Below are 13573 nucleotides of genomic sequence, written 5' to 3'. Positions count from 1 at the left end.
ATAAAAAATAGTATATATATATATATATATATATATATATATATATATATATATATATATATATATATATATATATATATTGGAGATGACCTTAGTTTGTTTTTAAGGTCAAAAGTGGACAAAATCCACTTTCTCCCCAATAAGTCGCATAGAAATTTTGTTTACTTCAACAAATGCTTTTGTTTTTTTTCTTTTTGCTTAAACATCTAGGTAGATTTTATATTTTGTAACGAAAGTACCAAATTTAGCTTCCTAATTCCCTCCTCCAAAATGACTCAAAAAGGCCATGATCATATTAGTTAAATTAGGGACATATATGATGATGTGGGGAAGTTGGTTGTTTGGTTTAAAATGGGGTAATGATGAGGGTTAACACCAAATATCATATGTTTATCCATAATCCAACGTAGACTTGACTGTATATAATCACCAGATCCACCTACCCGTTTTTTGTTACATGTTATCACATCAAGTATATATGTCCCCTTTTTACTCATAAAACAAATATAAACAATCATATTCAAGTAAACAAATTGATAAAGTGTGTATAATCATAGCATTAATTTGTTTTATTTAATTAAATTAATTAAAGTTATTGACTGGTCTAGAATAAGAAGACAAAAATGTTAAGTCTCAATAGTTATTGACGATTTGGATAAGGTGGTTAAATTTAAACGAAAATAATATAATTGATGTCATTTTTATATATATAGTTTTTGTTTACATATGTTATTAAAAAACATGATAGCACATGGACGTCTTACAAAACTATGGCTCGATCTTAAGTCACCGCAATATGATTATCGAGGTATGTATTAGTGTACAAGTTAATATTAAAACTTGAGTGGACCCGACCAATCTTACCGGTGGGACCATGAATCCGTAGAGAGACTAAGGTGCTGTTTGTTTTGGAAGTGGATAAATGTCTTTTGTCTTTTTCCAAGTTTGCGTAAGAAGACGTACACTTGCGAAACGTCTACCTGCCAGAAGAAAAAAGTGCTCAAAAAGTACTTTTGTAGAAAAACAAACGAGACCTAAGTCAATCAAAAACGGGTTTTATACTACTTATGAACCATATGTACATAATGAACATATGTCAGTTTTACCATAAAATCGTTTGAACAGTTGACCGAAACAATTACAAAATCCCGGTTTAAACCTAATAAAAAACAATATTACGACGTTACATATTATATTTATATTCTATTATGTTGGTGATTTGTTATTATAAATATTATTTAAGTATAATGAGATTAATTTGTGACCAAAGGTGATCTTGATAAATATTGAACAAGTAAATAATATCTGGAGTACACACTTGTTTAAGTATGATCAAGTTTTAAAGTATACTGTCGTTTAGGATGAAACCCCTGAACGAACGAGGGTCCCGAGGTAGCTCCCCTGACGGAGTCCAAGGAGCAGAGCCCGGGGGTCCGGGCCACTGCTCCAATTCTGACAATTAATTTATTTTTTTTCTATTAGTTGCAATGTTTTAAAATGCGAGTGTCACTATTAATTTAGATTTATTCGGAAAAAAGAAAATCGGGTGCCACCACTAGTAAGTACTATATCTCTTGGAGTTCATATATTGGCACGTGTTAGTGGAAAGATTTGTAAAACGTTTTGTGATTGTGATTGTGATTATTTCATTGTAGAATAAAATCTTTTGTGCTCAAAGTCCTTTTAAGATTTAGATTCGTTATTTCTAGCTATAAAACATTAAGTTTTTTGTACACGTATGAAGGCAAACTTTCTATAATATTATTAAAGATTTATTATAAAAGCAAAAGTTGTTATTCGGTTTTTAAGACTATCTGATTTTCATTTTACTACTCAAAACAAATCCAAAATGATAATCCGGTTTTGGCAAAAACCAATCTAAAAATTTGTATATCAAAACCATTTAGTTTAATCATAATTATCCGTTTGGACATATAAAGTAATACTTTTGGACTAAGGCCCATGGGTCTATGATATCACTGACATAATTTGGCTATGATGATAGGCTTGGTTCTCAAGCTACTAGGTCAAACTAAAGTTCAAAGTCTTGTGACTGCTTCTGATCATTGTAGCCCGAAGCAGTATGTACCCTGAAGACAAAGCTCAAGTGATGAGCTCCGTAATCCACACATGTGCTTCAGTGTTTGGCTTCTTTGTCAAGTCTTGAGACTTCTTTTCTAACTTCATCAGAAGCTCCACTTCTAACCTCATCCATAGTCTACAACTTTGCTCTTAAAGCTTCACATATAAAGTATAAACAACATTCAACAACTACACCAAGTGGCTTCGCTAGGTGACCGAAGCATTGCACCAACAACTTCGTGAAGTACCATATGCTACAAAGTACAAACCACAATCCATTGGTACATGCTTTTATCAATTGATACTGTTTGGACCTAAACCCACCTATTGTTCTTTTTACCATGATATTTTTACCTGTAATTTTACGATATTCCTATAAAGCATAAACCAAGAACATTCTTTTGTTTGCTTGTTGCTTTTGAGGCCACAATGGACCCACGAAAGTCCTGTTAGGTTTTCTTTACAGCTGACCAATATATCATACTTAGAATATTAGGTCAAAAGAGACATCTAATAAAGAAAGCATTTGATTCATGGTTTTTATCAAACCAACCACGTGCAATTAAAATAACACACTGTCAAATCTTCTACGCCTTTTGTTTTACTCTTTTACCACCTGTCTTTCAAAAACCATTGTTGCATAAGCAAAATAATTTTTCCCCAAAACAATCTAAAACTTCCAAGTTCAATAAATTAATAAAAATCATCAAAAAAACCACCAAAGAAACATATTGCAAAGGCAACAAGTCATATTTGATCTAATGATATAACTGAGATTCAAACTACCAAACCCCATACCAACAAGAAATTATTTGTGCCAAACATAACATACCATACCATGAAAGAAGAAAGGCAAAAGATTCATATATCTACAATCTTACACTACCATTCTCATTCTTTTATCTTTTTTTTTGTTCCATTCCATATACTACAAATTTATTTATAAAACAGGTCCACAAGGACTAAAATAAATCAAAAAAACCCAACCAAAACCTAAACCCTTCACTACAACAACCCCAGTCAAACTATCCAAAGTCAAACTCATACAAGTACACCCTCTCTCTCTCTTTCTCTCTCACTTAAAACTGGCAAGAAGTCCCCAACCTCTGTCTCAGCCTCTGCCCGACACTACCCGACTTCCGCTGCCCGAACGCGGGCCCCAACAGCTCCTGAAATTTCTCCAAAAACATCCCCCACTCCTCCTCTTTCATATCCCCCAACTTCACAAAACAAGCACTCCCCGGAGCTTGCTCACTCGCACTCCTATGTTCACCTAAACTCAAATTCTTCTTCAACAACCTCGACACACAATGTACATCTCCCGATGCACAAAGTACAACCTCCTCCTCCTCCTCTTCCTCCTGTTCCTCTTCAAGTTTCGAAAGCGGGTTTCTCCCATAACCAAATTGAAACGGAGAAATAGGGCTGATGTCATCGATCTCAAACACAATTCCATGATTTCCATCTTCTTGAAACTGAACTTGAACTTCTCTTTTCGGAGATGATGATGATAAGACAAAGGGTTCCCGGTTTTGGTTTTGGTTTTTCTCCCGCTCAACCACCACCGCGCGCCTTGCCGCCATGCACAGTGCCTCAAGCTCGCTCGGCTCCTCCTCCCCCCGCCGGAACTCCCGGCTCATCATCTCCCCGATCTCCGCCAAACACAGCCCGAATCGAGCGCCTTCTTTTAGGAAAACGGTGGAGAGGATGAGAACACGAAGACACGCTTCACGGATCATCGGGAGCTCGGATTTCAATATTTCAGAGTCACGAAACGGATCGAGTGATTCGATGTAGTCAAGTTCATCTTCCGAGAATGGAATCGAAGATTGTGGCCAATGAATCCATTCGAAATACGGATCTTCTAAGTTTTCAGGTAGACAGAGTCCGTGATCGATCGGGATTAATTCAACTTGACCAAATTGCCCTCCACCAATTCGAACCAAAAGATTCCCTGCGTGTCGGTCCGTGTTAAAGATCCGTATGTCTAAAATCCCGATACGGTGCACGGATGAAACCGGGAAATTCGAAGTCCCGTGATCGCTCGCATCGTAATCGTGTGCGATAAATTGTTGGAAAGAAGCAATTTTGCTGAAATGTTTCTTTTTGTTCTTGTCTCGGGTCCCACTTACATCATTGACATTGAAGATGGAGTGAGTGATTTTGACAAGGGCAGTAGGGGGGACATTAGCAAAGTGGTTGTGATCAAGAAGGTAAGCTGCAACCTCACGATAACCGGTTTCACCAACACGAACTGACCTTTTTAACCCGGGTTGACCAAGGGCTTTTCCTACAAACCCTTTTGGATTATTGGGTGCAAATGGTTCTTCATCTGTTGGTTTCACAATTGCGACACTTTCACCATTGATGTTTCTGAAGTAATAAGCGCCACCTAGGCCTCCATGAACTGGAATCGGGTCGATTCCGTTTTTTAACGCGATTGCAATCTCCTTCACGAGTTCTTTAGTTTTTGTGAAATTACTAGAATGCCCCAGGATTTCAATTGGTCCAGATCTGTCTCTCTGTTGGATGTCTCTACCTGAAGGGGAAAGACATGGACTTGAAGAGCTTCTGTGGATTAAGTTTCTTGTTAGGAGAAGGGGGGAATAGTTGCGAATGGCGCTTAAGTCGTTTTTCAAGATTAAATCTCCAAAAGTTAAAGAACTCTCTTCGGTTGGGACATTGAGGGCGATTTGTAACCTTCGTTTGACCATGTGTGCGTTATCGTTTCGATCCAGATCCATTCCTAATACGCATCCGCTTTCTGTTTGAATGAAGATACGTCTTCTACCTGTGGTTTTCAGGTTCACTCCTTCCATTGTGTCGTTTCCATGGTGATTCCTTCCTACAGGACTCTTGAAAACTGATAGAGCCATTTGCGTTTTAACTGGGCTGTCTAGGTTACCAGACATGAACCAGTTGCAGAAAGGGGGTGATGGGAGCGAGGGTGAGGGTGAAGGTAGCGGAAGATGAAATCTTCCACTTCACTCTCACAAGTGATTCAGATCCTGAAGCTGGTTGCAGGCTATTAGTAGAGCGTGAAACGTAAACAATCATTAAACAGCAAAATTGAGTTTCATTTTGACACCATCCATTTGATCGAATCAAGTAGGTGCAGTTTCCCCTAATCTGTACACAAACATCAACAAGAGATATATAGTATTTGATCAGAGAAGACAGAGAAGAGATACGATCTCATCGAACTATGACAAATAACGAGATCAGAGCCAATCGAAATGAGTGTTATTCAGCTAGATTAGCATTCGAAGGTTCATGTTTGCATTTTTGAAACAAATATTCAAAGCGATAAGTCAACTTTCCGAGATCTGGAACTTCAAATTGATACTGTTCCCAAATCAATAAACCTTAGCGCGAAAATTCATGGACAACAAATGTTACTGAATTGAAGTTTGCACGAAAAATGATCTAATAATCCGAAGAAGGTCAACATTAACAGAAGAAAGCAGGTCATCAGCTAAACCGAAGATAAGATCACTGACGACATACTTGTTTACAGGCTTAGAAGACGTAAACATTGGGGAAAAGGAAAACAAAGTAAACGATACGTTTGCAACAAGATGAACAAAAACCCTAAGTAAAAAAAACTCACCGATGAACCAGATCTGCAGGAGATTCATACACGGTAACAGATGAAGAATCGAATTCAACCCAATCCAATCCAATCCAATCAAGATCCGGATAACAGAATCAATCCGAGAGATAACATGAAGGAAAAAAGGGTTTTTTTACATCAAGATTCACATAATAGAAACCCTTTCTTCTTGTTGTTACTCGGAGTTCAATCACTCTCGAGTTTCTTCTTTCTCTAAAAATACTCCCTATCGACTCAGTCTCTCTCTCCGTATCTATATAGAGGTGAGGGCAGTGATACGTAAATTGGGCACCAAAAATTCTTTTTAACTCCGGTTTTTGAGGAGTAAAAGCCTAGAGGGTTAAACTTTAGTTACAAACTAAAGAAAAACAAATATAAATTGTCTAGCTTTTTTTCATTTATTACCCACAATTTCTTAATTATAATTATTATTATTTATTTTTATACCAGATTATTGTGTTTTTATGTATTTTTTCCATGTTCTTAATAAAAAACAATTCAAAAAAAACATATGAGTCAATAAATTATTCACCACATCTTCTACCTATCTTACCAAATTATCGCAATGTAAATGATTATCAAAAAAATTTATCTTTGATTTTTATTAAAAAATGATTTTTCAATTTCGTAGTTAACAACAGTATATCACACTATAAAACTTTTTTTCAAAACAATATCCTTTGAAACATCACAGTCACTATTAATATTTTACAGTGGGTACTTCATAACTGACAGTTATATGAGAATTTTTTAAAACAATTTAGGCTAGTTTAAGAAAAGAAAAAAAATTAACTATTTTTGTCTTTTTTTTGATAAAAAAATATTATATTTTATTATAAAACAAATGAAATATTTAATTCGATACTTTTAATACAAATTGTTATAATAAGAACATGTCCTAGTCGATCGATTATGAAACTGAAAAGTTTATAATTAATGTTATTTTAGAATATTATATGCTTTTGGATTCTTTTAAGAGTCTGTCAATTATTTATATGATCTCCTGTTAATCTTCCTTGATCTTTTGTATGGAAGGGTCTGGAAGGAGGTGATCCGTCCGTTGGATCAAATACGGGAAGTGATCTGAGCCGTTGGGAGGAAGTGGTAAAAGAATGGTGACGTGGAGATAAGGGATTGGAGGTCAACGTCAACATAGTAGTAGATTGGTCATTGGTGTGTTGTTGGCTTGTTGCACAGGTATTGTGCCCTCACTCTCATTGTGTGAATTTTATGAGATTTTTTGACCATCCCGTTTTAAGGATATATGAAAATATTTTTTTATACAAGTAAACTGGATTTTGGTCATGCAATATACTTTTTATCGATTAAAAAAAAATCTTTTTGTAGCTTAAAAAGATTATTATTTTGTTTTTTATTTAAAATTTTTGATTTTATTATAACAATTTAATTATTTATATGTCGATTGTTTTTTGGGAAATTGAATAATCTAACTTTTTTATGGTTGTTTTTTAAAAATATAATCTTTTTATTTTGCAAAATGACCACTTGGTCCGGAGTGAGACATTTTGGACTCAATTTAATATTTATTAAACAGGTAGATAATTCCGACCCGGTAATATGGTTCTCATATAAATACCCGTTAACCCGTTTTGGACTATATTTCGTCATTCCCTTGTTTCAGATCACCCTACATCTCATTCCGGACACTTCTACAACTGAAAATGTCTTCTAATAGCAGTGAAGAAATGTTGTTTTTATATGTAAGTTTCAAATTTATTTCTAATTATATGCATTTATTTTAGACTATATGTTAAAACATGTTTAGTTTATGCAATTATATATGTATTATAAGGGTTTCTATGAATTTTAATCGTGTTAATGCAATTATAGGATTGTATGTACTTATACATTTACATTATATCATAAATTGTTATCATTTCCTAATTTTCGCTATTTCGGAACATTTTCGGAATCCGAAAATCATGTTTAGAGTACATAGAACTCTCCATAATACAAGGAACCTGTTCCAGATTTTTGGTATGGAATTTATGGTTCGGGCTACCATTCCAGATTTTTTTTGTCCGGAATTTCGTTCCAGAACATAGATACAAAAATCCCTAATTAATAATTCTTTTGATTGTAGCACGATAGAACATACAAAACAGTTGTTACTACAACCTACATACCAGAACTTGGATTCGAAATCATGGCATGCTTACAAAACCGTCCAATTTGTGGGGTGATGTTTAGGCAATCATGTTTTGGTGATTACGTAAACATACAGATGGGTGTCGAATGTCAACCTTTATTGTGTCACGATCTTATGTGCAAGAAGTTTACTACTTTTGATCCAGTTAACCTATAAGAGCTTCTATTTCTAGTTGGCGACTATCGGGGATTATTTCCATTACTGTTCTGGTTTTGCAGAATTCAAAGAACGTGTGTTTCCATTTGTGTCGCTTTCACGTTCGGTGAGTATGGCTGACCTTACACACTTGTTTAACAACATACTTCATCAATTAAGTAACGAAGACATGGTGAGAGTCTCCCTGTTGTATATGCTAGAGCAAGGATTTTTGGGGAAATGCCCTCGACAGCTAGTTACTAATGAATGTATGACACTTGTCTCTAATTTACAGGAGTTTAACAGGTATACAGTTTTTTACCCATATTATATCAAAATGATACATATACTTATTAACTGTGATTTTTTGACATAGGTACCCATGGGGCAGATTGGGGATTTCACTTACAAATAGTGCATTCTATGTTTGATAAGACTGAGGACCATTTGAACCCAAATGCACCAAGAGTCAACAATAGACACACATATACTCTACAAGGATTTTGTTTATGCATTTAAAGTATGTACACTATGTTTAATAAGAGTTTTTAAACAATAAGTATTGCAGCTTTGTTAAGTTGGTAAGTTGTTTGACATCTTAATTTTGTAGATTTTGATCATGGAGACATTTCCCAATAGTAGTATAGCTAGTTCCCCTATACCGGGTGCTATCCCTCGGGCAGTTGCATACCCTAGGATGAGGCGTTTGCAGACACCTAATTGTTAATGTATTCTCGATGTTACTAATGTATGTAGTTTAGTCTACCTTATAGTTTATAAGCTTCTATGACAAAAATAACTTAATATTAACCTTTATATATTGTGTAACATCCCCCTCTGGCACGTATCACAATATTGTCCGCTTTGGGCCACTCGGCACGAGGACTTCCCAGGGGGTCACCCATCCTGGTACTACTCCCGCCCGAGCACGCTTAACTGCAGAGTTCTTATGGGATCTGCTGCCCTCACGGCTTTAAAACACGTTGTGACAAGGAAGGTATCCACACCCCTTATATGGAGATGTTTCGTTCTCCTTCCAAGCCGATGTGGGATCAGATCTAACCCACTTTCACCCCCCATTATAGGGTTCGACGTCCCCGTCGAACACATCGACCCGTGCCCTGGCTCTGATACCATTTGTAACATCCCCCTCTGGCACGTATCACAATATTGTCCGCTTTGGGCCACTCGGCACGAGGACTTCCCAGGGGGTCACCCATCCTGGTACTACTCCCGCCCGAGCACGCTTAACTGCAGAGTTCTTATAGGATCTGCTGCCCTCATGGCTTTAAAACGCGTTGTGACAAGGAAGGTATCCACACCCCTTATAAGGAATGCTTAGTTCTCCTTCCCAGCCGATGTGGGATCAGATCTAACCCACTTTTAAAAAGGGTTAGATCTGATCCCACATCGGCTTAGAAGGAGAACGAAACATCTCCATATAAGGGGTGTGGATACCTTCCTTGTCACAACGCGTTTTAAAGCCGTGAGGGCAGCAGATCCCATAAGAACTCTGCAGTTAAGCGTGCTCGGGCGGGAGTAGTACCAGGATGGGTGACCCTATGATAGATTGAAAGTGTCCAGTGGATTGATGCTGCATATTACGTTAATGTTTGAGTTATGGTTTTCTTTGTCAATGTTTTAAAACAATTTCATTTTGAAGATGTAGCAAAAACAAGTTTATCCTTCCGAACAACATTTTATAGAATGTTATGATATCGTACAAACATCATTGAGGTTTTTTTAAATCAACAATATCATACTGTTGGCTACTTTTTTGACTAGTATGCCAACTCTTAGACTTAACGGTACTTTTGCCACTTGACTTGGTCCTACTTGAAGATTCACTTTTTGTTGACTCTGCGGGAAACGAAGTGTCGCAGTTTCTACTTGTGTGACCAATCATTTGACAACGGCTACATTTTTTCTGAATCAGACCTTCACATTGGGATGGGATACGGTTATGGTTTTTAAGTTGTACGATTTGTCGTTTGTCCATCAATGGTGGCAAAACAACCATGACTTCATACAGTTCTTTGTACTGGCTAAAACTAGCACATGAAACACAACCTCTACATATGTTGATCGACATATTTCCATTGTGAAGTACGATGACACCCATTCACTACAGTTTTGATATCTCAGTTCCTTAAATACTGCCATAGCATGAGTATAAGGTACACCCGAAAATTACCATTTCCCACGCGTGCAGTAATGACTTTCCAAGTTTACTATGCCATTTTTCATTTGTTTAATTACCTCATATCTGCCTTGATCAATCTGATATACCCAAAAAGCAGAGGATTTGTTGATCTTCCATTCGATGACCTTCTTAGTATACTCAGTAACATCTTTTTGCGTTTAGTTGTAACAAACATTTATGTATATGTTGTCATGCACAGTAAATTACTCTACAATTATCATGGAAGTATTACAATACAGGGAAACACTTACCTCCAACATTACGTCACTGACACCACCATTGTTGCATAGTTGATCGAAGGAAATCAATCAACATTGTTATTGCTAGTTTGTGCATCTCTTGATAATGTAATGGCGAACTCAACATTGTTTGATGTCATAATATTGTATCGAACCATAGGGAAACACGACCTTGCCTATCTCTCATTACCAATTATGTCTAGCCATGTCTGAAAATCATCGTTTAGTGCATGACGTAGCCTACCCAAGCTTTCTTTGAAATCAGACTCTCGATAAGCCTTTGTAGCCTCCCAAAACAAAATCTATGTTCCCTCTTTCTTGCCGATCTTTTCTCTCATATTCATCAATAAATGGCGACAACATAGTCTGTGATATGCATTTGGGAACACGACCTGAATTGCCATATCAATTGAATTGGCTCTATCTGATATGATAGCCAAAGATGGCATCTCCCTAATATATTCTCTGAGTCTTGATAAAAACCAAATACATGACTCTCCACTTTTAGTTTTCCCAACACCAAATGCAATAGGGGGGTTTGGTTATTACCATCCATGCTTACTGCTAGGAATATGGTGTCCAAGTATTTCCCTTTAAGGTATGTGCCGTCAATGATAATAATAGGACACAAACATCTTTGAAACACTCGAACCTAAAAAGTAAATAATAATCTAATTAAAGTGAACGCATGTGTATGGACATTAAATATAAAGAATTCTTTATATAAGAAAAATATTATCGCGCATCCGATAGCTATGAAAAAGCATTCAAATTTGTTGTCATCACTCATATTTATATGTGTAACCGTCCCTGCATTCTTCTTCTCCAAGTTGTAACAATATAAAGGTAGACTTTGAAAGCTTTCTTTAGGGGTCCCTCTCAATAGATTTAGAGCATACATTTTAGCATTCCATGCTTGCCGGTATGAAATATGTACACAAAGACGGTCAATTAAAGTTTGTTGTATCTATTTCCCCCGCAACATATTACCCATACTATCAGCTAATATGCCCTTCCAGAAGTGACCCAATACCTTTTTGTTGGCTTGTCGATGATAGGGACGTAGCTGTGTGTTTAAGAAAGTGTGTTTCTCCGATAGTTTAACCACTTGAAATGTATCACTTTATATTGGAAACCTTCACTAACAATTTTCAATCCTAAATCAAGCTTAAGTGCTTCTTTGTTTTTAAAGAGTTTGTATAGCTTCACATGGGAAGTATAGTTGTGCGATGCGGCCCCTTTACGATTTTGTTGAGCTAATTCGGCCAACGGTAAAGGTTTAGGTATACCCCAATGGGTGGGTTGTGTTTCTTAAGAGTCGGAAAAATAAAATGGAAACTTTTCCTGTTATGTTTTTCAGGGTTATAAGGGACCAGTTTCCTCCTCTCCATCTTCATGATCGTCCCCATCAAATTCCGTGTAACTCTGGAAATGTTTAACTGGCTCTCCTTGTGGAATTATATTAACATTATCAACCAAAATCATTAGTTTTGCCTCATCATTCGCAAATTCATCAACATCAACAGTAAGGCCAGCATGAACAACAACCTTACCTTTAGACCTATAATCACCCCCATGTATAGGGTCATTGTAAGAAGGAACATGGTTGGTTGTCATGGGTAATAAATTACAAATTTGGTTACTTGTAGCACCGGAAGAACCATTTCCAAAACGATTTTCCCAAGGAAATCGATTATTACCATTTTCTATAACATTATTAACAACAAAAAAAATTATTGTGTTGAGAGACATAGTATTAACAAAACTAAGAAAATATCTAACATCACTATCGTCAAGAATATGCATAACTATATTTGATCCAACATGTTGAAAAGATAGATGAATTTTATTAGTGTGTAACTTGAACTTGGAAGCAACCAGCATAACTAACCCAACGGTGTTGATATCATTGCTTATATCTACACCAAAGCGTGTGCAATCCGGAGCAAGATATTGCATACATCCGTTGATACGCTGCCATTGCCCTCCACTTAAAACTGGAACTCGAAAAAAATCATGTATACGTACTCATTCCGGAACATTTATGGAAAGTATCGAAGACACAAATAAATTTAACACACAAATGTATTGCATATTTCGAAAAAAAAATACAAAAACCCCAATTCTAGCTCTCCAGAATAACACTCTGAAATGTACGGCTGTTGTGGACTGTTGTCTGGAATACATTTTTTCAGTCCAGAACGTACACGGTGTCAGATTCCAGACCAAAATCCCACCAACCAGCACCCACTTAGGAACAAGATCATAAATACTCCAAAATATCGTATTCCGAACCACAAGTCCGAACACAATAGTACGTGCTCCGGAATATGATATTTCGGAGCATGTGGTCAGTTTCCCAAAAAAAATGATGGTTATTTTTATTAAAATGGTCGTTTGTAAGGGTTAGATTACTCAATTTCCCTTGTTTTTTTAAAGATTATTAATCTAATGTGTAATTTACAAACTTACAATATAACTTCAAAATCTTATTCAATATGATTAATGAAAACATTGTTAATCTTTTATAAAGAAACCTATTCGATATCATGTATCATCTGTTTTCTAGGATGGATCGACTTAGGGCTTCAAGGAGTCAAAAGGTTGATTTTTCTAAAGAAAATTGAGTGCCACAACGTGACCATTAGGAGGTCACGACGTGACAAGCAAAATACAAGAAACGCGTTTCAGACCATCCTCACGACGTGAGACACAAGGTGTCACAACGTAAGACCAACTGCATCCCAAGCCCATGATCTATTAGGGTTTCCTTCCTATTTAAACCCCTCTAAGACAATTTTAGGGTTCATTATTGTAAGGTCACACCTTCTGATCAGACGAGTCAAACTCTTTACATTCTAACCGCTAGCGCCAATATCAACACCAACATCAATGCCTTAAGACCTTATCAATGTCAGCGTCTAGATAGTGATCTTATGTGATCTTTGCATATGAGGTAATTATACGATTATGTTTAGAATAGATAGCAGATGCGATATCTTGGTGATAAGAATCGGTTCTTATTACAGACTATATACAATCCCTTGATTGAAGGTATATACTAGTATAGTTTTGTATATTATAATACCTTGTTCCGGGTTGTTTTATAATTCGGGGTCGTGAGCCAAAGA

General features: G+C 36.4%; 1 long non-coding RNA gene and 1 pseudogene across 2 annotated transcripts; one reads left to right on the top strand and one right to left on the bottom strand.

Annotated features, from left to right (window-relative positions):
• Positions 1–2921: 2921 nt before the first annotated feature.
• Positions 2922–5928, bottom strand: LOC145070278 (phosphatidylinositol 4-kinase gamma 7 pseudogene; annotated as a pseudogene). The gene is made up of 2 exons (XR_013689881.1): positions 5693–5928; positions 2922–5211 (listed from the first exon to the last, which is right to left on the bottom strand). The product of XR_013689881.1 is annotated as a phosphatidylinositol 4-kinase gamma 7 pseudogene (transcript).
• A 1289-nt stretch (positions 5929–7217) lies between these two features.
• Positions 7218–8733, top strand: LOC145070583 (uncharacterized). The gene is made up of 3 exons (XR_013690007.1): positions 7218–7416; positions 7800–8306; positions 8377–8733. It is a non-coding gene; the product is annotated as an uncharacterized LOC145070583 (long non-coding RNA).
• Positions 8734–13573: the final 4840 nt, after the last annotated feature.

This window comes from Lactuca serriola, chromosome 8 (genome assembly GCF_051521515.1).
Source record: "Lactuca serriola cultivar US96UC23 chromosome 8, Lser_US96UC23_V15, whole genome shotgun sequence".
Classification (NCBI taxonomy): domain Eukaryota; kingdom Viridiplantae; phylum Streptophyta; class Magnoliopsida; order Asterales; family Asteraceae; genus Lactuca; species Lactuca serriola.
This window is presented reverse-complemented; position numbering and strand designations above follow the sequence as displayed.